Below are 27,333 nucleotides of genomic sequence, written 5' to 3'. Positions count from 1 at the left end.
AGACGTTTTTTACATGGATATGAAGGATATGAATTGTTTAGGTAGAGATTAGTTTGACTTTGTATCATGTTCAGCACGGGCATTGTGGGCCCTATGGCGTTTTCCTGTGTGGTACTGTTCTACCTTCTCCACAGACGCTGCCTGACCCCCTGAGACTTGCAGCATGCAGTGTTTTTATTTCAGATTTCCAGAGTCTGTAATTTGTTGATGTTTGATTTGCATCTTATTCAGAGTTTAATCCCCAGCTGGGCTGCACAAGTGACCCACAGTCCGTACCCCGATCCAGTAGCACTGCCTGTTCACACACGGGACGCCAGCCAACACCTCAGAGCCTCAGTGCCCCAGATACTGACCCGTCGGGGTTACCGAGCAATCGGTGCCGGATTATCGGGGTTTCACTGTGTGTGGGATGGAAACGGGTCCTTTTCAGAATGGCAGGCATTGACTAGTGGGGTACCGCAAGACTCAGTGCTGGGGCCCCAGCTATTTACAATATATAATAATGATTTGGACGAGGGAATTGAATGCAACATGTCCAAGTTTGCAGATGACACGAAGCTGGGGGGCAGTATTAGCTGCGAGGAGGATGCTAGGAGGCCGCAAGATGACTTGGATAGGCTGGGTGAGTGGGCAAATGCATGGCAGATGCAGTATAATGTGGATACGTGAGGTTACCCACTTTGGTGGCAAAAACAGGAAAGTAGACTGTTATCTGGGGGGTAACATTAACACTTAAACCACACGGTCACGGGGATAACGTTCAAACTCCGTACAGACAGCACCCATAGTCAGGATCGAACCCGGGTCCCTGGCGCTGTAAGGCAGCGACTCCACCGCTGCGCCACCGTGCCACCCATTGATAACGGATAGATACAGAATACTGGATCACATTGAGTAACCTTGTGAACAATTTATGTGACCCACTTCAATTTTCACCTGATAAATATGATTAAAAGGTCTGTATGAATTGAGTCTGAAGAGCAGTCTCTTGACCGACTGTTCCCCTCGTCTGACCAGTTATTGCTTGCACGTGAATAAAGAATAATTAACTATCCAGCATCTCTCGTGTACTTTATTTCGCATTTCCTGCTCACTCCCCTTCTCCCCCTGTATTGTTACTCTCAATCCCCCTTTCCCCATGTACTGTTATTCCCACTCCCCCTCGCCGCCTCCTGTACTGTTACTCTCACCCCATTCTCCTCCTGTATTAGGCAATAGACAATGGGTGCAGGAGTAGACCATTCGGCCCTTCATGCCAGCACCGCCATTCAATGCGATCATGGCTAATCATCCACAATCAGTAGCCCGTTCCTGCTTTCTATCCATATCCCTTAACTCCACTCTCCCGAGGAGCTGTAATCATCCAGATAACCAGCCTCCACTGCCCTCTGAGGCAGAGAATTCCACACATTCACAACTCTCTGTGTGAAAATGTTTTTCCTCATCTCCGTTCTAAATGGCTTACCACTTATTCTTAAACGATGGCCCCTGGTTCTGGACTCCCCCAACCCTCAACAATCTTAAATGTTTCAATAAGACCGCCTCACATCCTTCTTAATTCCAGAGTATACAAGCCCAGCCGCTCCAATCTGTGAACACATGACAATTCCGCCATCCCGCGAATTAACCTCGTGAATCTACGCTGCACTCCCTCAATAGCAAGAATACCCTTCCTCAAGTTTGGAGACGAAAACTGCACACAATACCTCAGTTGTGGTCCCACTAGGGCTATGTACAACGGCAGGAGGACCTCTTTGTTCCTATACTCAACTCCTCGTGTTATGAAGGCCAACAAGCCATTCTCCTTCTTCACATCCTGATGTACCTGCATGCTTACTTTCACAGACTGATGTACAAGGACCCCCTAGATCCCGTTGTACTTCCCCTTTTCCCAACATGACACCATTTAGATAATAATCTGCCTTCCTGTTTTTGCCACCAAAGTGGATAACCTCTGCCATGCATCTGCCCACTCACCCAACCTGTCCAAGTCACCCTGCATCCTCATGGATTCCTCCACTGCCATCCAGCTTTGTGTCATCTGCAAATTTGCTAATGTTACTTTTAATCCCTTCATCTAAATCATTGATGTATATTGTAAATAGCTGCGGTCCCAGCACCGAGCTTTGCGGTACCCCACCAGTCACTGCCTGTCATTCTGAAAGGGACCCGTTAATTCCTACTCTTTGTTTTTTGTCTGCCAACCAAATATCTATCCATGTCAGCACTCTACCCCCAACACCATGTGCTCTAATTTTGCCCACTAATCTCCTATATGGGATCTTATCAAATTATTTCTGAATTACAGTAACATCACATCCACTGGCTCTCCCTTGTCCATTATCGTGGTAACATTCTCAAAAAGTTCCAGAAGATTAGTCAAACATGATTTGTCCTTCGTAAATCCATGCAGACTCGGGACGATCCTGCTACTGCTATCCAAATGTGCCGCTATTTCATCTTTTATTATTGACTCCAACATCTTCCGCACCACCGATGTCAGGCTAACTGGCCTATAATTCCCTGTTTTCTCTCTGTAGGGATAACATTACCTACCCTCCTATCCACAGGAACTGATCCTGAATCAATAGAACATTGGAAAATGATCACCAATGCGTCCACGATTTCTTTGCCACTTCCTTAAGTACCCTGGGATGCAGACCATCAGGCCCTGGGGATTTGTCAGCCTTCAACCCTATCAGTCTATCCAACACAATTTCCCGCCTAATGCGAATCTCCTTCAGTTCCTCCACCACCCTGGATCCCCTGGCCACTAGCACATCAGGAAGATTGTTTGTGTCCTCCTTAGTGAACACGAATGCAAAATACCTGTTTAACTCATCTGCCATTTCCTTGTTCCCCATAATAAATTCACACTTTTCTGTCTTCTAGGGTCCAACTTTGGCCTTATCTAGTTTTTTTCTCTTCACAAACGTAAATATGGGTTTACTATCCTCCTTTATGTACTTCGCTAGCTTATCTTTGCACCTCATCTTTTCTCCCCGTATTGCCTTTTTAGTTATCTTCTGCTGCTCTTTAAAAGGTATCCAATCCTTTGGCTTCCCGCTCATCTTTCCTAAGTTATATTTCTTCTCTTTTATTTTTATACTGTCCCTGACTTCCCTTGTCGGCCTCGGTCACACCTTACTCCCCTTGGAATGTTTCTTCCTCTTTGTAATGAACTGATCCTGCACCTTCTGTATAATTCCCAGAATTACCTGTCATTGTTGTTCCACTGTCGTCCCTGCTAGGGTATCTTCCCAGTCAATTTTGGCCAACTTCTCCCTCATGGCCCCATAGTCCCCTTTGCTCACCTGTAATACCGACACCTCCAGTTTACCCTACTCCCTATCCAATTGTAGATTAAAACACCATATGATGGTCACTACCTCTTAATGGCTCCTTTACCTCGAGTTCCCTTATCAATTCCGGCTCATTGCTCAACACTAAATCCAGAGTTGCCTGCTCCCTGGTAGGGTCCAATACATGTTGCTCTAAGGATCCATCACGGGGGCGCTCCATGAACTCCTTTTCTTGAGGTCCAGTTCCAACCTGATTTTCCCATTCTACCTGCATGTTGCTCTCACTCCCACTCACCCCCCTGTACTGTTATTTTCACTGCCCCTCACCCTGTGTTCTGTTACTCTTACTCCCTCTCTACCCCGTACTGTTACTCTCACTCCCCCTCTCCCCCTGCACAGTTACTCTCACACCCCCTCTCCCCCTGTACTATTACTTTCACTCCCACTCCCACTCTCCCCCGTACTCTTACTCTCACTCCCCCTCCCCGTGTACTGTTACTCTTACTCCCCCCACTAACTGTGTATTGTTACTCTCACTCCTCCTGTTCTGTTACTCTCACTCCCCCTCTCCCTGTCTACTGTTACTCTCACTTCCCCTGTACTCTTACTCTCTTAATACCTCTCCCTGTGTACTGTTATTCTCACCAACCCCCCCCCCCTCCCATTGAGTGCAAATAACAACATTTAAAGGGCATTTAGATGGGTACATAGATGGGAAAAGTTTAGGAACATGTAGGCAAATGGGACCAAGATACGGCACCTTGGTTGGCATCGATGAGATGGGAAGATGGGCCTATCTCTTGCTGTACGATTATAAATCTATCTCTCCTTCCCAAATTGCTTCTGACAGTCCTGTCCCTGACATCCAGGACAAGGGGTCACAGTTTAAGGGTAAGGGGGAAATCTTTTAGGACCGAGATGAAAAAATAAATTCACACAGAGAGTGGTGAATCTGTGGAATTCTCTGCCACAGAAGGTAGTTGAGGCCAGTCCATTGGCTATATTTAAGAGGGAGTTAGATGTGGCCCTTGTGGCTAAAGGGATCAGGGGGTATGGAGAGAAGGCAGGTACCGGATACTGAGTTGGATGATCAGCCGTGATCATATTGAATGGCGAATGGTGCAGGCTCGAAGAACCGAATAGCCTACTCCTGCACCTAATTTCTATGTTTCTATGTTTCTATGAACAACCTGGTTTAAACTCTACCCTCATTGCACCAGAAACGAATCCCTGGCAAGCATAACAGTCCTCGCCCCTCTTGCGTTGGTATCTTTCCCATTTAAACAGGCGTCCCCTGCCTCAGAAACCGAGGAAAAGAACAAAGGAGAACCAGGTGTGGGATACGTTACAGCTTTGCCAGCGTCCTTTGTGTGTACTTTGGGTATGCAAGCAAATACGTTTCACTGTGACTTGTCACAAGTGACAATATCGTATTAATTCACTCAGACATTCAGAAATCTCCAGGCACTATAATGGGTGACGTTTTTCGGGTGGAGACCCTTCTTCAGACAGAAATCAAGGGAGACACATTGATAAGGAAGTGTAAAGTGTGAAAATGGGACAAAGGGGATGGTGACCTGTCCCCTTTGTGATTCCTCCTGCTCTGCATCCCCTTGGTCACGTTTACGCATCTTACAAATCCTTAGGTTTGAATGACAATAAATAGCATTATATTCTATCTATGTATCTCCTTCTCCCCTGACTTCAGTCTGAAGAAGGTTCTCGACCCAAAACATCCCCCATTCCTTCTATCCAGAAATGCTACCTGGTCCGCTGAATTTCTTCAGCGTTTTGTGTCTATCTTCTGTTTAAACCAGCATCTGCAGTTCCTTCCTACACATTTCACAGAAGTATTTGCTGCTTATTGGCTTCTCTCCAATGGCAAGGTGACCAAAACTGAACACAATGCTTTACGTGCATCCTCGCCAACATATTGTGCAACTGTAACCTGACATCCCACTTCCCTCCCACAGAGATTCCCTAACCCGCTGAGTTCCTCCAATCTTTTGTTTTCCGCTCACAAATCCAGCACCTGAAGTCTGTTGTATCTCTACAATGGAAATGTTAAACGTGACTTCAGCAATGTTGCACGTAGCTCCCGTTTGGAAAGGCCAGGCTCACTTTTATCTAACCACTTTCTCACCCTGATTTCTCGCTGCATTGAGAAGTGCACCCTCTCCTTAATCTTCTAATCAAGATTCAATACTCTCCACCCGCGAGAATCAAGAGAGTTTAATTGTAAAACGTGCTGAAAACTGATAAAAATTCTTGCTTACTACAGTTTTACAGGCCCATTAATAAGGTCATAAGTCTTCCTCTTATCGAGTTCACACCTCAAGATTAGAAATTGTTCAGCAAGAGCTGAACACACATCTCCGCATCTGCATGGAATGGCGCCTTGTGTTTGAATGAATGAATTAATGAATGAATGCATTTCATTCAAACGTAGTTTGACCGAGATTACGAACCTTGCAGTCATAACATAGAAGAAAATAACAGAACACACAATGAACACAGTTTAACATCCATCACAGTGAGTCTATCAGGCACCTCTTCACTGTGATGGAAGGCAAGAATCTTAAAGTCCTTGTCTCTTCACTCCTTGTTCTTCCTCTGCGTTGAGGCGATCCAGGCTTCCGATGTTGGACCCCCCCCCCCCCCCCCCCGCCGGGTGATGGTAAGTCCCGCGGCCGAATCCGAGCTCCGCGAACGGGACGGTTCAAAATTCTCGGCCCGGGGCGGTCATAGCTGCCACCCTCCAGTCCAGCGGACGAAGCTGTTGTTGCGGCAGCTCCGGAGAATCGGTCACCAACCTGAGACCTGCGAGCTCCCGACGTTGTCGTCCACTGGGCCCGCGGCCGAAGCCTCCGAGGCCCCGAAGTCGGGCCGCCGCCGCCGCAGAGCCACCACAGCCCCGAAGTCGGCGGGCTTCGTAATGGTGAGTCCTGGCTCTGCCTCCGGACCCTCGAGGCCGTTTCCAGTTGGAGGCCGCCAGCTCCGCGATTAGGCCTCAGCGCAGACGGAGACGGGGATACGACAAAGAAAAGGTCGCATCCCCCCGAAGGAAGAGACTAAAAACAAGTTTCTCCCACCCCCCACACATGCACAACTATAAATAAACTTAAACATGTCCAACAGGACAAAAGAAAACAAACAAAAATAAAAGACATACGAACTGCAGTCGAGCCGCAGCTCCAGGGCAGCGTCGCCACTTGTGCGTAGTGGTGGAAGTATTGGTGGAAACAGGAACGCAACGTGAACGATCTTTCCTTGACCCCATGTCATAGGTGATAGGAGCAGAATTAGGCCATTCGGCCCATCCAGTAATCCATGCAACGAGACCTGGGTGTCATGGTACACCAGTCATTGAAATTAGGCATGCAGGTGCAGCAGGCAGTGAAAAAAGCGAATGGTATGTTAGCATTCATAGCAAAAGGATTTGAGTATAGGAGCAAGGAGGTTCTACTGCAGTTGCACGTGGTCTTGGTGAGACCACACCTGGAGTATTGTGTACAGTTTTGGTCTCCAAATCTGAGGAAATACATTCTTGCCTTTGAGGGAGTACAGCGAAGGTTCACCAGACTGATTCCTGGGATGTCAGGACTTTCATATGAAGAAAGACTGGATAGACTCGGCTTGTACTCGCTAGAATTTAGAGGATTGAGGGTGGTTCTTATAGCAACTTACAAAATTCTTAGGGGTTGGACAGGCTAGATGCAGGAAGATTGTTCCCGATGTTGGGGAAGTCCAGGACAAGGGGTCACAAGGGGTCACGAGGATTGGCGTACTGCGCATGTTGTTCCATTGTTTAAAAAGGGTTCTAAGAGTAAACCTAGCAATTATAGACCTGTTAGTTTGACGTCAGTGGTGGGCAAATTAATGGAAAAGATACTTAGAGATAATATATATAAGCATCTGGATAAACAGGGTCTGATTAGGAACAGTCAACATGGATTTGTGCCTGGAAGGTCATGTTTGACTAATCTTCTTGAATTTTTTGAAGAGGTTACTAGGGAAATTGACGAGGGTAAAGCAGTGGATGTAGTCTATATGGACTTTAGTAAGGCCTTTGACAAGGTTCCTCATGGAAGGTTGGTTAAGAAGGTTAAATTGGTGGGTATAAATACAGGAATAGCAAGATGGATTCAGCAGTGGCTGAATGGGAGAAGCCAGAGGGTAATGGTGGATGTCTGTTTGTCGCGTTGGAGGCAGGTGACTAGTGGGGTGCCTCAGGGATCTGTGTTGGGTCCTTTGTTGTTTGTCATGTACATCAATGATCTGGATGAAGGGGTGGTAAATTGGATTAGTAAGTATGCAGATGATACCAAGATAGGGGGTGTTGTGGATAATGAAGAGGATTTCCAAAGTCTACAGAGTGATTTAGGCCATTTGGAAAAATGGGCTGAAAGATGGCAGATGGAGCTTAATGCTGATAAATGTGAGGTGTTACACCTTGGCAGGACAAATCAAAATAGGGCGTACATGATAAATGGTAGGGAATTGAAGAATACAGTTGAACAGAGGGATCTGGGAATAACCGTGCATAGTTCCTTGAAGGTGGAATCTCATATAGATAGGGTGGTAAAGAAAGCTTTTGGTATGCTAGCCTTTATAAATCAGAGCATTGAGTATAGAAGCTGGGATGTAATGGTAAAATTGTACAAGGCATTGGTGAGACCAAATCTGGAGTATGGTGTACAATTTTGGTCGCCCAATTATAGGAAGGATGTCAACAAAATAGAGAGAGTACAGAGGAGATTTACTAGAATGTTGCCTGGGTTTCAACAACTAAGTTACAGAGATAGGTTGAATAAGAGGTCTTTATTCTCTGGAGCGCAGAAGGTTAAGGGGGGACTTGATAGAGGTCTTTAAAATGATGAGAGGGATAGACAGAGTTGATGTGATCAAGCTTTTCCCTTTGAGAATAGGGAAGATTCAAACAAGAGGACATGACTTCAGAATTAAGGGACAGAAGTTTAGGGGTAACATGAGGGGTAACTTCTTTACTCAGAGAGTGGTAGCGGTGTGGAATGAGCTTCCAGTGGAAGTGGTGGCGGCAGGTTCGTTGGTATCATTTAAGAATAAATTGGATAGGCATATGGATGAGAAGGGAATGGAGGGTTATGGTATGAGTGCAGGCAGGTGGGACTAAGGGAAAAAATTGTTCGGCGCGGACTTGTAGGGCCGAGATGGCCTGTTTCCGTGCTGTAATTGTTATATGGTTATATGGTTATTAGTTTAAGGATAAAGGGGAAATTCTTTAGGACCGAGATGAGAAAAACATTTTTCACACAGAGAGCGGTGAGTCACTGGAACTCTCTGCCTCAGAAGGTAGTTGAGGCCAGTTCATTGGCTATATTTAAGAGCGAGTTAGATGGGGCCCTTGTGGCTAAAGGGATCAGGGGGTATGGAGAGGAGGGAGGTACAGGATACTGAGTTGGATGATCAGCCATGATCATATTGAATGGCGGTGCAGACTCGAATGGCCGAATGGCCTACTCCTGCAGCTATTGTCTATGTTTCTATGTTTCTATGAAAGGGGCAAGTCAAGAATTTAGGACCAGAATGATCTGCAAAGTTACAGAGTCGTAGACCATCGTTACTGCTCCCCCCCCCCCCCCCCCTCCCCCCCCCCCCCCCCCCCCGCCTCTAGCCCTGTACTGTTACTCTCACTCCCCTTCTTCCCCTGTACTGTTAGTGTGGGGAGAGCTGAACTGTTCTTCCGTCTTTTGATGAACATGAGCAGGTCTTTGTACTATGGGAATAGGGCGGCACGCTGTAGCAGCAGTAGAGCTGCTGCCTGACTGCGCCAGAGACCCGGGTTCGATCCTGACCGCTCCCTTCTAACCCCATTCTTCTGCCTTCCCCCCATAAACCATGACACCCGTGCTAATCAGGAATCCATCTATCTCTACCTTAAAAATATCCACTGACATGGTCTCCACAACCTTCTGTGGCAAATAATACCCTTTGACTAAAGAAACGTCCTTTAATTCTGCGGCTATGACCTCTCGTCCTAGACTCTCCCCCTACTGGAAACACCCTCTCCACATCCACTCTATCCAAGCCATTCGCGATTACGTACGTTTCAACGAGGTCGCCCCTTATTTTTCTAAACTCCAGCGAGTTCAGACCCAGTGCCATCAAACACTCATAACATACCACCCCCTCCCCGGGCACTTTCCGTTGCAACCGCAAGAAATGCAACACCTGTCCCTTCACCTCCCCCCTCGACTCCATTCAAAGACCCAAGCAGTCGTTCCAGGTGCGACAAAGGTTCACCTGTATCTCCTCCAACCTCATCTACTGCATCCGCTGCTCTAGATGTCAGCTGATTTACATCGGGGAGACTAAGCGGAGGTTGGGCGATCGTTCGCCGAACACCTCCGCTCAGTCCGCAATAACCTACCTGAACTCCCGGTGGCTCAGCACTTCAACTCCCCCTCCCATTCCCAATCCGACCTCTCTGTCCTGGGTCTACTACATTGCCAGAGTGAGCAACACCGGAAATTGGAGGAACAGCACCTCATATTCCGCCTGGGTTGCTTGCGTTCAGATGGCATGAACGTTGAATTCTCCCAGTTTTGCTAGCCCTTGCTGTCTCCCCCCTTCCTTAACCCTCGAGCTGTCTCCTCCCATCCCCCCGCCCTCGGGCTCTTCCTCCTCCCTTTTTCCTTCCTTCCTTCTCCCCCCCACCCCCCATCAGTCTGAAGAAGGGTTTCGGCCCGAAACGTCGCCTATTTCCTTCGCTCCATAGATGCTGCTGCACCCGCTGAGTTTCTCCAGCATTTTTGTGTACCCTCACCATATGTTAACCCACTCATTCATGGGATCTTTCTCGTAAACCTCCTCTAGACCCTCTCCAGAGCCAGCACATCGCTCCTAAGATATGGTGCCCAAAATTGCTCACACTCCAAATGCGGTATGACCAGCGCCTTACAGAGCCTCATCGTTCCATCCCTGTATTCGTATTATAGCCGTCTTGAAATAAATGACTGCATTGCGTTTGCCTTCTTTACTACCAATTCGACTTGCAGATTAACTTTCTGGGAATCCTGCACCAGCACTCCCAAGTCCCCTTGCACCTCCGATTTCTGGATTATCTCCCTATTTATAAAATAAACTACGCCTTGACACCTAATGCAAGAACACATTGAGCCATTTGTCTCCGGGGCCAATCAACTGCTGTCTCTAAGGAGGTTGCGTCCAATCACCGACCAGATGCCCTTAAAATTCCCATCCAATCAACAAATCGGTCTCCACCCGTCCAATCAGCCGCCATCTCCAAGGGCATTGTGTCCAAACATATAATGCGCTGGTCACTCGGCGGCAAATCAGACACAGTATCCTGGGGGTCTTTTGATCAATCATCGACCTGCTACCCTCACCGAAGCAGACGATGACTACGAGAGAGAGAGAGAGAGAGAGATGAGAGAAGAGAGATGAGCGATGCGAGAGAGAGAACCGAAGAAAACTGGAGAGATGACGGAGTTGACGAGAAAGAGAGAGAGAGAGCAGGAATAGAGCCGAGTAGGATTGGATGGGAGAGAAGGAGAAGAGGAGTTTGAAGTCCGGGAGAGAGAGAGGAGAGGAACGGACCGAGACGGAGAGCTTGACACTGAGAGAGAGAGAGGAGAGAGGAAGAGAGAGAAGATGAGAGACGAGAGGCTGAGAAGAGCGAGGACGGACGAGGAGAGAGAAGAGGAGAGAGAGAAGAGACGAGAGAGATGAGATGGAGAGAGAGAGAGAGAGAGAGAGAGAGAGAGAGAGAGAGAGAGAGAGAGAGAGAGAGAGAGAGGACCAATCTGGTGATCTCACGATTTTTTAACCATTTATAACATTTTTATAGTTTCACCGATCGGAAAAAATATTTGGTGGGTTGTAGCGGAGGAGGACGGTGATTAAGATTGCGAAAAATCATAGCGATATAGGGTAGTGTGTTTCTTCAAAATGTATTTACAACGTAGGCCGGAAGTGGTCGCGATGAGACTTTTAGTAATAGTTTAGATAGAAGTAGCTATATTTTTTGCTTTTGATATAGGTTAAGCCTTCATTAGTAATTGCCACGTTATATACTCGGAACAATTAGGGGCCGGTATGCAATGGCCATTTGGAATTATTTTGCGTGTCATTGATTATGGCATTTGTTTTTAAATTTTAGTCTGCCCGTAATTTTAGTCTGCCCGTAATTATGTGTGTGTGTGGGGGGGGGGGGGGGGGGGGGGATTATTACGTAGTCGGGGGGCATGTTTCCTGCTGAAGCTTCTTGCAGTTAGTTTATTTCGGAGGACCGTGGCAGAGGCTATAACTTTTTGACCATGGGAAGGTTTCTAACGTTTCTAAGCGATAAGCCGACGTTTGACATAGATACATAAAAACATAGAAAATAGGTGCAGGAGTAGGCCATTCGGCCCTTCGAGCCCGCACCGCCATTCAATATGATCATGGCTGATCATCCAACTCAGTATCCTGTACCTGCCTTCTCTCCATACCCCCTGATCCCTTTAGCCACAAGGGCCACATCTAACTCCCTATTACATATAGCCAATGAACTGGCCTCAACTTATTTCTGTGGCAGATAATTCCACAGATTCACCACTCTCTGTGTGAAAAATGTTTATCTCATCTCGGTCCTAAAAGACTTCCTCCTTATCCTTAAACTGTGACCACGTGTTCTGGACTTCCCCAGCATCGAGGACAATCTTCCTGCATCTAGCCTGTCCAACCCCTTAAGAATTTTGTAAGTTTCTGTAAGATCCCCGCTTGACGAAGTTTAAAATGTACGAGCACAGAAGCCGATCGAATGTTTATCTTACTGTTTTACTTCAGCAAGAAAGAAACGCTAAATCAAAAGACTGTGTTATGAGCATTTATCTGTTGAGAAGCTTTGAGCATAAGGAAGTGGAATAGCTTGCATGCGTATCGAAACTACATATTCCTAAAGCCATGTGCTCTCCATAGAGGCTAGAGCGATAACGGAGTGATCTCTTGAACGATATAATAATCTGCCGCAACAGTCATCTCTCGATGATTTGGATGAGAACATACAAGAGGTAGCAAGAGTAGCAAGTTTGCTGATGATACAAATGTAGGTAGTTTTGCAGATAGTGAGAATGATTGTGAAAAATGGCAGCATGATCTTCACTTCAGTGCTGTTTAGTGTGTTGTCACGTGTACGGATGTACCGTAAAAATACTTTTGTTGCGTGCTAACCAATCAGCAAAAAAGACAATACATTTTAAAATCGATCAATTTACAGTGTAAACAAAAATGATAAGTGAATAACGTTTAATGCAACGTAAATCCAGCAAAGTCCGATAAGTCTTGATCGATTGGTCAGGTGGGCTGAGGAATGGTTGATGGAATTTAATGCAGAGAAATGTGAAGTGTTACATTTTGGGAAATCTACCATAGACAGGGCTTAGTCGGTGGATGGTAGGACTCTGGTGAGTGTTGTGGAGCAGAAGGATATAGGAGTGCAGATGCATGGTTCCCGAAGGTACAATCGCAGGTATATAGGGTGGTCTTCATCAGAGAATTGAATATAGAAGTTGGTAGTTCATGTTGCAGTTATATAAGTCGTGAGTGAGACAGAATTTGAAGTATTTGTTCATATCTGGGCACCATGCTATTGGAAAGATGGTGTCAAGCTGGAAAGGGTTCTGTAGTTGTATAGGGCTCTTCTGCAGTTGTATAGGGCTCTGGTGAGACCACATCTAGAGTATTGTGTACAGTTTTGGTCTCCTAATTTGAGGAAGGACATCGTTGTGATTGAGGCAGTGCAGCGTAGGTTCACGAGATTGATCCCTGGGATGGGGGGACTGTCATATGAGGAAAGATTAAAAGACTAGATTTGTATTCACTGGAGTTTAGAAGGATGAGTGGGGTCTTATAGAAACATATAAAATTATAAAAGGACTGGACAAGCTAGATGCAGGAAACATTTTACCAATGTTGGGCGAGTCCAGAACCAGGGGCCATAGTCTTAGAATAAAGGGGAAGTCATTTAAGACTGAGGTGAGAAAAAACTTTTTCACCCAGAGAGTTGTGAATTGATGGAATTCCGTGCCACAGAAGCAGTGGAGGCCAATTCACTGGATGGATTTAAGAGAGAGTTAGATAGAGCTCTAGGGGCTAGTGGAGTCAAGGGATATGGGGAGAAGGCAAGCACGGGTTATTGATAGGGGACGATCAGCCATGATCACAACGAATGGCGGTGCTGGCTCGAAGGGCCGAATGGCCTTATCCTGCACCTATTTTCTATGTTTCTATGTTTCTATGTTTCTATGGTATAACACGATTTACAAGTATGTTGGCAGGACGAGAGGGAGTGACCTGCAGGGAGAGGATGAGTAAGATGAGACTATTCCTTGGAGCGCAGGAGAATGAGGGGTATTCTAATTGAGGTGTATAAAATCATGACATGAATAGACAGGGTAGATGAACAAAGTCCCTTGCCCAGAATCGGTGAATGAAGGATCAGAGGACATAGGTTTAAGGTGAAGGAGAAACGATTTTATAGAAATCTAAGGGGTACCTTTTCACACAAAAGGGTGTTGTATTGGACAAGCTGCCAGAGGAGGGAGTCAAGGCAAGGACTTTCCCGACGTTTACCAAACCTTGATACAGGTACATGGACAGGACAGATTTAGATGGATATGGATCAAACGCGGGCAGGTGGGACTAATGAAGCGGGGACAATTTGGCCGGTGTGGGCAAGTTGGGCCGGAGGACCTGTTTCCGCGCTATATCACTCTCTGACTATATGCCTGTTAGTCACTACTGGCTGGGAATGAAAGGAATATTCTCGGGAGTCAGTCAATGTTAAAAATATTTCAAAATATCAATGGAAAAGAGGTTTAACTTGAACAATATAGTCAGAGCAAGTATTTGAATCTCGGTGTAGGAGTTGTCAATGTTGATGCAAGGTAAATAAGCGAACGGACATTTAAAGAACCGCTGATGATGGAGCTGCCGATGTATCTGGCCTTAGAGATCACAACGAACGCACTCTTGAATGTGCCTCTTGTCATCAATGTGGGATGTTTTCATCTGCAAATATAGGTGACGAAAGCAAACATGCAAAAAAAAAATAGAGGGTTCGTAACGTAACGTTCCATGAAGATATTTAGGATTTGATTAAACTTTGGCAGGTAAAATCCAATCGGCTGTGGTTGGGAGATGAATGGTTCACAGAAGCCGCGATGGTGGGTGAATACTTGTGCGGTGAATATTAGTTTCCTCCGAAGTGGCCGAACAATTGTTCAGCTTTGTGGATCATGAACTGAATGGGAACGTGGTACTTCTTTCACAATATGATGCAACTCTGGGAACAATAGGTTTGCTCAGGGACTGTGATCAACATGGAACTAATGATACACAACCGCCCCGCAGAGATATTCATTTTTCTTCAAATAAGGGAACCTTTCCAATGAGCGAATCCATAATCAAACAAGGAATGCACCTAGATGCCATTGGAGGATAAGTGGTGACAAGGAGATGGACGATATATGGATTGTTAGTATCATATATGAGATCCAAAAGATATACTACCCGATCCTGCCTATTCTCGGTGTTCCGGGTAAGTAAACTGCCGTTTACGCTGTAAATATTTGCGAATATGTCTGTATGTCTCTCCAAACTCCCTCTTTTAATTTCAAGTTAAGGCGCCAGCCATTCTAGCTGTGACAGTCACTTTGAACATTGCAGGATTAAACGAAGTGAGATCGGCAACTTCTCAGTGTTTGCACTGGCTAACATCAAGCACAGTCGCGTTTTATTGCGTCAATTGTGCCCCATGGTCCAGTTCCAGCTGAAATGATGCAACATACAAATTCACAGTGGATGGTGAAAATGATAAATGTTAAAGGAAACCCTTCAGTAAGTGGGGCAGCATCTGTGTCGGTCAATGTTTCAATTCAGTGCCCTTTCACTGGGTGATTCGCTGGCTTACATCATCACAGCAGGATCGGGTGAATTGCGGAAAGCGTATAAAACTGCGGATTCAATGTGAATAATTAACCATCTCGAACCTAATCATGTTTCTTTCGAAAGCAACCGGTCTCCTACTTGCATCAACTGACATTCTCTCTGGTTACCGTGCAATTCAAGTCAAGTCAAGTGAGTTTATTGTCATGTGTCCGTGATAGGACAATTAAATTATTGCTTTGCTTCAGCACACAGAACATAGTAGGCATTTACTATAAAACAGATCAATGTATCCATATACCATAATATAAATATTTACACACATGAATAAGTAAACTGATAAAGTGCAAATAACAGATAATGGGTTATTAATAATCAGAGCTTTGTCCGAGCCAGGTTTAATAGCCCGATGGCTGTGGGGAAGTAGCTATTCCTGTACCTGGTTGTTGCAGTCTTCAGGCTCCTGTACCTTCTACCTGAAGGTAGGGGGGATATGAGTGTGTGGCCAGGATGGTTTGGGTCTTTGATGATACGGCCAGCCTTTTTGAGGCAGCGACTGCGATAAATCCCCTCGATGGAAGGAAGGTCAGAGCCGACGATGGACTGGGCAGTGTTTACTACTTTTTGTAGTCTTTTCCTCTCCAGGGCGCTCAAGTTGCCGAACCAAGCTACGATGCAACCGGTCAGCATGCTCTCTACTGTGCACCTGTAGAAGTTAGAGAGAGTCCTCCTTGATAAACGACTCTCCGTTGTCTTCTCAGGAAGTAGAGGCGCTGATGAGCTTTAAATCTGCGTTCCAGACACAATTTCATGTTGGCCGTTTAGTTCGATTGAGTGATTTCCAAAACTTAATTTGAACAGAATGGTCCACCGCACCGTGGTACTGTGGGATGTTCTTCACAGTGCTAGGATGATGTGCTCTGTTCCCGCTCCATATGATCTCTGTGTAACTTGACAAGTGTGCAATCATTTGATATCACACGACTCCTTCCTCATTTGTAGCTCTAGTCCAAGCACAAAGACACCAGAAATCACACATTCTCTTTAGATGCAAGTCAAAGATAGGCATCATTTGGGTGATTTGCAAAATGGAAGTTAATCGATGCATAACAACTGCATGGTAAACGCCAATCTGATTCACGTCAATGTAATGTTGTGTTCTTGTCTGATACTGAACCACATGTCTGGGGTGATCTACACGCATTAGATTTAAGCAATAGCCTCAAATGGAAAACCAATTCAGATTACATTTATAGAAAAGCCAACCAAAGACTCTTCTTTCTCCGTCAGCTCAAGAAGTTCAGAGTGAGGAAACATCTCCTCATCCGATTTTACATAGCTATCATCCAAAGCATGCTCACTTCATCAATAACAGTTTGGTACAGCAGTTTAGACACTCACTCCCGTAATAAACTACAGCGCATTGTCAACAAAGCATCCAAAATCATCAGCACTCCCCTCCCATCAATAGAATCACTCAATCTCAAACGGTCCGTGTCAAGGGTGAAGAAAATAATTTCTGATCCCTCCCACCCAGCTCACCACATCTTCCACCTGCTGCCCTCAGGGAGGCGCTACAGCTCACTGCCTGCCAAAACATCACGATTTAAAAACAGTTTATATCCATATGCAATTCGAACTCTGAACACTCTATGATAATATCACAAAGCCACCTCGTGCGTGTACTGTATACTGTATGTTGTTTGTGTTTTATGTTATGTTTGACAGGAATCAGCTTATTGTGTAATATCCTGTAATGAATATTAATTCCACCAGCTTGACTGTGTGGTCATTAAATAATCTTGAATCTTGAATTCACACAACAGAAACATGTTCCGATGTTGGGGGAGTCCAGAACCAGGGGCCACAGTTTCAGAATAAGTGGTACGCCATTTAGAACGGAGACCAGCAAACACTTTTTTTCCCACAGAGAGTGGTGAGTCTGTGGAATTATCTGCCTCAGAGGGCGGTGGAGGCAGGTTCTCTGGATGCTTTCAAGAAAGAGCTAGAAAGGGCTCTTAAAGATAGCGGAGTCAGGGGACAATGACTTTGGGACTTAAACTGTGTTGAGTGTTTGTTATTTATTCTATGTTGTGACTGCAGGCTAAACCATTTCGTTGCACTGAAAAGTGCAATGACAATAAATTGAATCAAATCAAATCAAATCAAATATGGGGCGAAGGCAGGAACGGGGTACTGATTGGGGATGATCAGCCATGATCACATTGAATGGCGGTGCAGGCTCGAAGGGCCAAATGGCCTATTCCTGCACCTATTGTCTATTGTGTAGCAGGGGGCTGAGCACGCAGTCTTGAGGTGCCTCCGTGCTGATTGTTATCGAGGCTGACACTTTTCCACCAATACGGACAGACTGTGGTCTGTGCATGAGGAAGTCGAGGATCCAATTGCAGAGGGATACGCAGAGACCCGGATCTGAGAGCTTGGTAACCAGCTTGGAATGGATGATGGTATTAAATGCCGAGCTGTAGTCTGTGAATAACATATGAGTTTTTGTTATCCAAGTGGTCCAGAGCGGAGTGGAGAGCCAATGATCACATTGAATGGCGGTGCTGGCTCGAAGGGCCAGATGGCCTCCTCCTGCACCTATTATCTATTGTGTTGTTGTGTTGTTGCGATGGTTGTTTATATTACGCAGTGCATTACCCATATCGTATTATTAACCCTTATTCAATGAGACTCATAACATTGTTCTTTGCTTTCGGAATCACAGATGCAATGGTGAAATCGCTGATGATCTTCATCGAAAGAAAGTGTGTGTGTTCACGGTGTTTCTCTCATGTAAAGCACATAACGTGGATAAGCTTTTCCCATTGAGAGTAGGGACGATTCATGCAAGAGGAAATGACGAGAATTAAGGGACAGAAGTTTAGGGGTAACATGAGGGGGAACTGCTTTACTCAGAGAGTGGTAGTTGTGTGGAATGAGCTTCCAGTGGAAGTGGTAGAAGCAGGTTCGATGTTATCATTTAAAAATAAATTGGATAGGTATGTGGACGGGAAAGGAAAGGAGGGTTATGGTCTGAGTGCAGGTAGATGGGACTAGGGGAAAATAAGTGTTCGGCACGGACTTGAAGGGCCGAGATGGCCTGTTTTCCGTGCTGTAATTGTTATATGGTTATATGGTTTTAACGCGGAGGTTGCAGTCATCTCGCACTTGAAATATTATCATTCTCTTTGCATCACAGTGAACCTGGTGACAATTGTGGTCCTGTGTCGAGGAAGGTGTGGTATCTCCAGCTGTGTGACCCGCTACCTGGTGGCCATGGCAGCGGCGGATCTACTGGTCATTATCTTTGACCTGAAATTGAGACAGATTCCGATTGCTCATCATGTAATATTTGTGAAGTCCATCCCACTGTGCAATATCCACGCCGTCCTGCTTTACGCAGTTCCGTGTGGTTCACCGTCTCCTTCACCTTTGACCGATTTGTTGCCATCTGTTGCCAAAAGCTGAAGCATAGATATTGCACCGAGAAAACGGCGGCTGTGGTTCTCGGCGCGGTGAGTGCACTGATCAGTGTAAAAAATGTTTACTGGTACTTTTTGTACACAGCTTGGTACAGATTGTCGAATACTCCCTGGTTTTGTTACATGGAAGTACGTGTTGTTGTTTCACTGACCTGGACAACAATTGAGTTTCTTCATTACATTTTCACTCCCGGTGTCCCGTTTGTAAAGATTCTGCTGCTCAATGCTTTAACAGTTAGACACATTTTGGTGGTCAGCCGAGCCCGCAGGAGACTTCTGGACCAGAAAAGTGCGAAGGGCCATCGTGATCCCGAAATGATGAATCGAAGGAAATCCGTGATATTGTTGCTATTAATCTGCGGAAATTTCATTCTGTTATGGTCGATATTTGCATTGTATGTAATAAGTAAACGTATGTGGTATTTGGGGTATTATGCCCTTTATCTTCCTATCTTTGTATCAGAAATAGGTATTATGCTTCAATTGCTTAGCAGTTGCACAAACACGTGCATATATGCGGTGACACAGACGATGTTTAGAAAGCAATTGTTGACTGTTTTAAAATATCCCCTTGCTCGATTTATAAGATAAATTAAATTCTGAAAAATGATGAAAAACTGGAGCATTTAAAGCATCATAATCAAATATTAATATCAGACCTGTTGAAATGCATTACACAAACAGGCTCGGCCCCCATTGTGAACACGCTGAGCATCAACCATCCACTTACACTAATCTGACATTGATTATATTACCCATACATTGGATTAATCCCAGAGCCCTTCCCCCTAAATCGAAATTAAGCGGCATAATCGGGGGAATTCACAGGGACGCACAACGTCCACATTGCTTGTCTTTGGAAGGTGGGAGGTAACGGAATGTTTGGGGCTAAGCCTATGTGGTCACTGAGAGAACGCGCAAAGTCCACAAGCCAGCAGGCGAGGTTAGGACATAACCTGGGTCTTTAGCGTCATGAGGCAGACGATCTAATACCTGCGATACTCTTCTCTGCTGTTCCCGCTTATTTTACCGAACAGTCTCCAACAGTATTTAAGAAGGAACTGCAGATGCTGGAAAATCGAAGGTACACAAAAATGCTGGAGAAACTCAGCGGGTGCAGCAGCATCTATGGAGTGAAGGAAATAGGCAAAGTTTCGGGCCGAAACCCTTTTTCTGATTGATGGGGGGTGGGGGGCTCGAACAGTAGCTTCGTTACAAATACGTGGGAATTTAGTTGGATAATGCTTATCACATGTTTGCACTAGCGTTGTCCACATTTGTGTATATCACCAGGAAAAAATGATTAAATAGTCCAAACACTGCTCGGTGGGTAGCCCGACTCAACCAGTTCTTGTGATGTCAACGCACTTCTTTCCTTGAATTTCAAGGTTAATTTCACATTAAATATCACCTTTCAGTGTGAGCGATTAGAGGAACACCAAGGCTGGGGAATCAGCATATTCACAAAGCATCCACACTACACGTTTACCAAATAACCGCTTGCCTCCCTGACTCATTTACCGCCAATGATTTAGGCAGTGATTGTGGTTTCCATTAAAAAAAAACGAGGATGGCCAAATAAGGGATGGCACACATCACGGAGTTTGCATAAATCCACAGGGAATCCATAATCCAACGACAATCCCCTGTGAAAGTGATGGACGCACAAGTTCGAACATTGGGTTTCGGATAAGGACAGACAAGATAGTTGGGAGATAACCCGTGCTCAAAGGTCCAGCAGTGAACCGTGATTAATACCTCGCCCTTGGTCATTTCGGGGAAGTGTCCCATCGAATACCCACACTAGAGATTTCTCTCCGGGGAGCGGGAGATACTGCGTGTAAATGTGACTTCGCAAATTATGGAAGCAATTTCACATTTGGGCAAGTTAGTAATATATTTAATCCAAAATCTTACATATTAAGAGAGTTAAAACAAAACTGTTTAATTGTCATATGTATCATTTCAAAAATGTAAAACCCTGCATGGAACCAATGCGACGCGAGCTGTACAAATTGTAAGTGCTGTCAATGCGTGAAAAGTGTGGTTGCTCACAGAGTGTTTTGCAGTATAGACTGTGAAGTTCTATGAAGTTCTATGAATATTTGAAAAAAACACCTATACTACGAGATTTTCCTACCGTGCTCTCATGATTTGAGCCATAATTATGAGTGCGACTGGGCCTCGCGTGAAGCCAGATATAGGGTACTGCTCAGGCACATAATTCCCTCCAACACATGCCACAGCGAGCAGAGGGCTGCATAGAACCACATGGCTGCAAATCCGGGATGTTGGGTTTCGGCCCGAAACGTTGCCTATTGCCCTATCTCCAATGATGCTGCTGCAACCGCTGAGTTTCTCCAGCATTTTTGTGTACCTTCGATTTTCCAGCATCTGCAGTTCCCACTTAAACAGAATCAAATACACAGGACAAGATGTTAAGAAGTCCCTTGTGCCAATAGATCGGGAGCATTTCACGACATGCGTTGATTGTTGAGAGTGGTAGACGCTCAACATGGGTGGGGGGCGGGGGGTGGGGGGTGGGGGGGGGTACGTATATCTTGGCCTGGGTAACCTTCTGGATAGTTGGGCACAGGACACATCATCAGTAGTGTACCCTTGCATCACTGGGTGTTTCGGCCTTTTAACACTTTACACCCTCCACAAGGGCGGCCCGCTGCAGGATGATCAGCCCTCAGCGCGTGTCCTGTGTCAAACCGTCCCAAAGAATCACCCTGACGTACTTGGGGCCCAGCATGGGTCTTTCCGCTTGAGCCAAATCCACCGGCTGTTTCTTTCAGCCGCCTCTGAGAGTGATCTTATGGTCTTCCGCAGAGCCTGACCGTGGATTCCAAGCTCCTTCCGCAGTCTGATGGTAGATGACGCAACAAATCCTCTGCATCCCACTTCAACTGGATAGACTTTGGTGTTCCAACCACGCTGCGTTGCCTCTGCTGCAAGCTCTGCGTAGCGCAGCTTCTTACGCTCATAGGCCTCCTCAACAGAGTTCTCCCATTGAACTGTGAGCTCTATGACGTAAGCAGTCTTCTGTGAAGGGGACCAGAACACCAAATCTGGCCTAAGGTTGGTGGAAGCAATTTCAGGTGGAAAAATTAGTTGTCGGCCGATGTCCGCCAGCATCCTCCAGTCACGGGCCCTGCATAGGTTTCCTTCTTCTGATCTGGTGGAAGGATGTTTAGATGTTTTCTGTCCATCTCGGACAAAGGTTGTTGCCCTTAGGGGGGGGGGGGGTGTTGCTTGTTCTCGGAGGCAAGGAGTTGGTCGCACACCGCCTGTTCTCAAGGGCTGATGCCAGGCTTTTTAGTGCCTGATTATGCCGCCACGTGTATCTCCCTTGCGTGAGGCTGGTCTTGCAGCCTACCATGATGTGTTTGAGGGTCGCTGGAGTTGGGCAGAGGGCACAGGTTGGATCCTCGTCGTACCACTGATGGAGGTTCTTTGGTGATGGAAGCACGTCATAAGTCGCTCTGATGATGAAGCTGATCTTGCTTGCTTCCATTTCCCATAGTTCTTTCCAGCTGATCTTCCTCCGCTCCACACCTTCCCACTGCATCCATTGCCCCTGTTTGGCAAGAGAGACCGCCTTTGCACTTCTTGCGGCCTCCTCCTGTCGCCGGACCTCCTCGACCACCCCTAAGGGCAACAACCTTTGTCCGAGAAGGACAGAAAACATCTAAACATCCTTCCACCAGATCAGAAGAAAGAAACCTATGCCGGGCCCGTGACTGGAGGATGCTGGCGGACATCGGCCGACAACTAATTTTTCCACCTGAAATTGCTTCCACCAACCTCAGGCCAGACTTGGTGTTCTGGTCCCCTTCACAGAAGACTGCTTACATCATAGAGCTCACAGTTCCATGGGAGAACTCTGTTGAGGAGGCCTATGAGCGTAAGAAGCTGCGTTACGCAGAGCTTGCAGCAGAGGCAACGCAGCGTGGCTGGAACACCAACGTCTATCCAGTTGAAGTGGGATTCAGATGATGTGTTGCGTCATCTACCATCAGACTGCTGAAGGAGCTTGGAATCCACGGACCAGAACACCAAGTCTGGCCTGAGGTTGGTGGAAGCACATATATATATACAAGTCAGTTTAGCTTTCAAACCAAACTGGTTATCTGTGGTGTTAACAAACCCATTTAATTTATCCGGCAGAATTAATTCCAGGACGTTTGCCAATATGCTGGCTAAAGCTATGGGCCTGCAATTATTTAGGCTGCCTACTTTACCAGCTTTGTCTTTACTGTCCGGCACTAGCAGAAGATACAACATTAAGTGTGGTAATACACCATGCATCATAAAGCCAGTGAAACAAATAGCAAGGAGAGGAGTTATCCTCATTGTCGTATTTGTCCTCAACAATGCCATTTGTTGCTGGCCCTGATTTTTCATGGTCCTTTCTGGCTTCCAGTTCCTCCTCCCAACAAACATAGAAAACAGGTGCAGGAAGAGGCCATTCAGCCCTTCGAATCAGCCATGATCACATGATTCATTGTGGTCATGGCTGATCGTCCCCAATCAATAATCCGTGCCTGCCTTCTCCCGAAATCCCTTGATCCCACCAGCCCCTGGAGCTCTATCTAACTATCTCTTAAATCCATCCAGCGATTTGACCTCCTTTTATAATGTTATATACTTCGATAAGACCCACCCCCTCATCCTTCTAATCTCCAGTCAATACAAGCCTAGTGTTTTCAATCTTTTCTCATATGACAATGCCGCCATCCCAGGGATCAATCTCGTGAACCTATGCTGCACTGCCTCAATCACAAGGATGTCCTTCCTCAAATTAGGAGACCAAAACTGTACACAATAGTCCAGATGTGGTGTTACCACAGCCCTACACACGGCAGAAGAACCTCTCTATTCCTATACTGAAATCCTCTTGTTATGAAGGCCAACATTCCATTAGCTTTCTTCACTGCCTGCTCTATCTGCACGCCACCTTTGAGGGACCGGTGTACAAGGACAGCCAGGTCTCGCTGTATCTCCGCCTTATTTAACCTAACCCCATTGAGGTAATAATCTGCACCCTTGTTTTGCCACCAAAGTTGATAACCTCACATTTATCTATATTATACTGCATCTGCCACGCATCTGCCCACACACTCAACCAGTCCAGTTCACCTGCAACCTCCTAACATCCTCTTCACAGTTCACACTGCCAACCAGCGTTGGGTCATCCGCAAACCTGCTTCTAATTCATTCTTCCAAATTATTAATATACATGGTAAACCGTTGCGGCCCCAACACCGAGCCTTGCGGCACACGCCACCTCCTGCCATTCTGAAAAGGACCCGTTCACTCCTACTCTTTGCTTCCTATCTGCCACCCAGTTTTCTATCCATGCCAACACCCTACCCCCAATACCATGTGCTCTAATTTGAGTCACCAGTCTCCTGTGCGGGACCTTATCAAAGGCTTTCTGAAAGTCTAGATACACTACATCCACTGGCACCCCTTCATCCATTTAACTTCTCACATCCTCAAAAAATTCCAGAAGATTAGTCAAGCATGATTTTCCTTTCATAAATCCATGTTGACTCGGACTAATCCTTTTACTGCTATCTAAATGCCCCATTATTACCTCTTTAATAATTGACTCCAGCATCTTTCCCACCACGGAAGTGGGGCTAACTGGTCTGTAATTCTCCATTTTCTCTCTCGCTCCTTTCTGGAAAATTGGGATAACATTAGCTATCCTCCAATCCACAGGGACTGATTCTGAATCCATTGAACATTGGAAAATAATCACCAATGCATCCACTATTTCTAGAGCCACCTTCCTGAAGACCCTGGGATGCAGAGCATCAGGCCCAGTGGATTTATCATCCTTCAGTCCCATTAGCCTACCCAATACTATTTCTCGCTTAAAGAAAATCTCTTTCAGTTCCTCTACTCCCTTAGCTCCTATGTCCTCCAGTACTGCTGGGAGATTGTTTGTGTTTTCCTTAGTGAAGGCAGACCCGAAGTACCTGTTCAACTCTTCTGCCATTTCCTTGTTACCCACAATGCATCCTTTCTTTTAGTTTTATTCTATCCCTAACTTCTCTTGTCAGCCACGGTTGCCACCTACTCCCCTTAGAATCTTTCTTCCTTTTTGGAATGAAATGATCCTGCGTCTTCCGGATTATGCCCAGAAATTCCTGCCATTGCTCTTCCACTGTCATTCCTGCTAGGATACCTTCCTAGTCTACCTTGGCCAGCTCCTCTCTAATGCCTTCATAGTCCCCTTTGTTTAACTGCATCACTGCACTTCCGATTTAACCTTCTCCTTCTCAAATTGCAGATTATAACTAATCATATTATGATCACTACCTCCAAGCGGTTCCTTTACCTCGAGTTCTCTTATCAAATCTGGTTCATTGGACAACACTAAATCCAGAATTGCCCTTTCTCTGGTCGGCTCCATTACAAGCTGCTCTAAGAATCAATCTCTGAGGCATTCTACAAACTCTCTTTCTTGGGATCCTGAACCAACCTGATTTTCCCAGTCTACCTGCATATTGAAATCCCCCATCACCACAGTGGCATTACCTTTGTTACATGCCAGTTTTAACACCTGCAGCAACTTACACCCTACATCCGGGCTACTATTTGGGGGTATGTAGATAACACCAATTAGTGTCTTCTTGCCTTTACAATTCCTCAACTCAATCCACAGTGACTCTACTTCGTCAGTCCCTATGTCTTCCCTCACAAGGGACTGAATTCCATCCCTCACCAGCAGAGCTACACCCCCTCCTCTGCCCACCTGCCTGTCCTTTCTATAGGATGTATAACCCTGAATATTAATTTCCCAGGCTCGATCCTCCTACAGCCACGTCTCGGTAATCCCCACAATGTCATATCTACCAACCCCACCCAAGGTTTCCGTGCGTTTCCCGGAGGTTGCAGGTGGTTGCCGGAGGTTGCAGGTAGTGGGAGCAGGTAGGGAGACTGACAAAATCCTCCGGGAACCGCACGGAAACCTTGAGTGGGGCGCAAAGTCTCCAGAGGTTTCCGTCCAGGTTTCCTATGTGTGATAGGGGCATTAACGCCTTCTGTCCTGGCAACTTCTAAGTGGGTGAACCTGTTCACAAGAGGTACAACACCCGGGGACCTTAGCATAGCATGCTTCCTTCCATTTCTCACCGTCACCCACATTATCTCTTCCAGTACCCTCGGATGGTCACGTCGCACAGACACATTTGCACTTTAGACTGTTTTGACTGTTTGACTGTTTTACTGTTCTTTTTATAAATCATGTTTCTCGGGGTATCTAAATCTAAATGTTATTAGTTGTTTAAGTTATGACATCGGATGGAAGCTGCATACCAAATCTCGTTGCACATATGTGCAATGACAATAAAATATTATTATTATTATTATTATTATTATTATTATTATTATTATTATTATTATTATTATTATCATTATTATTATTATTATTATTATTATTATTATTATTATTATTATTATTATTATTATTATTATTATTATTATTATTATTATTATTATTATTATTATTATTATTATTATTATTATTATTACCTTAGATGTAACAACCCTACTGTGGGACTTGTCGAGGAACGATTCCGTTTATCGGACGAACCTGAAGTCATCCTCTTGCTTCTTCAGTTCCCCAACACGGTCCATCAGGAGCTGTACCTGGATGCACTTCTCACATTTGTAGCAGCCAGAGGCACCAGCAGTGTCCTTGACCTCCCGCATACTGCAAGCATCACACTGAATCAGCTTGCTTGACATCTCCTTCTTTCGTCTCTCCCTGTCCAGCGTTTTGCGTAGCCTCCTCTCCTCAGCCTCCTCGCCGCCGACTCGCGAGCCAAAGACTCACACTTTACTCACAAGGCACATCCCTCACAAGGCCGCTCCCTCCCTGCAAGCAATCGGAAGAACGGTCCCGACTCGAAACGTCAACTATCTACTTTCTCCCAAGATGCTGCCTCACCTACTGAGTTATTCCAGCACTTTGTGTCTCTCATTGGTAGAAACCAGCATCTGCAGTTCATTTTTATTGCAACTTGTCATATGCTCATAGAATAAGTCTGTATAGGACCAGCATAAGGCTGACGTTTTACCAGAAGGTGGTGTGTGCATGGAACGAGCTGCCAGATGAGGTAGTTGATGAAGGTGCCATCACAACGTTTAAACAAACATTTGGAAAGGTATATGGATAGAAAATGTTTAGAGGCATATGGGCCAAATGCAGGGAGATGGGACTAGTGTAGGTGAGGCATGTTTGTTTGCTGAAGGCCCTGTTTCCACACTGATCCCAAATGATGCCTGTCCTTCCTTCCACTGATGCTGGCTGATCCCTTGGCTTCCTCCAACACTTTGTTTTGCATCATAGGCTTTTCACTGTATCACTGCCCACGTGTCAATAATAAATTAAAGTGCTTTTATTTAGAGTCGTGCAGCATAGAAATGGGCCCTTCAGTCCAATTTATCTATGCTGGCCAAGTGCCCATCTAAGCTAGGTGCGTTTCCCCACATTTGATCCAAGTTCCTCTAAACCTTTCCTATCCATGTACTTGGCCTAAATACAAAGTACTGTTAGATAGATAATCTTTATTGTCATTGTACAAGACAACGAA

Source organism: Amblyraja radiata, unplaced genomic scaffold (assembly GCF_010909765.2).
Source record: "Amblyraja radiata isolate CabotCenter1 unplaced genomic scaffold, sAmbRad1.1.pri S116, whole genome shotgun sequence".
NCBI classification, from domain to species: domain Eukaryota; kingdom Metazoa; phylum Chordata; class Chondrichthyes; order Rajiformes; family Rajidae; genus Amblyraja; species Amblyraja radiata.
The sequence above is the reverse complement of the archived record's forward strand: the minus strand, read 5'-3'. Positions refer to the sequence as shown.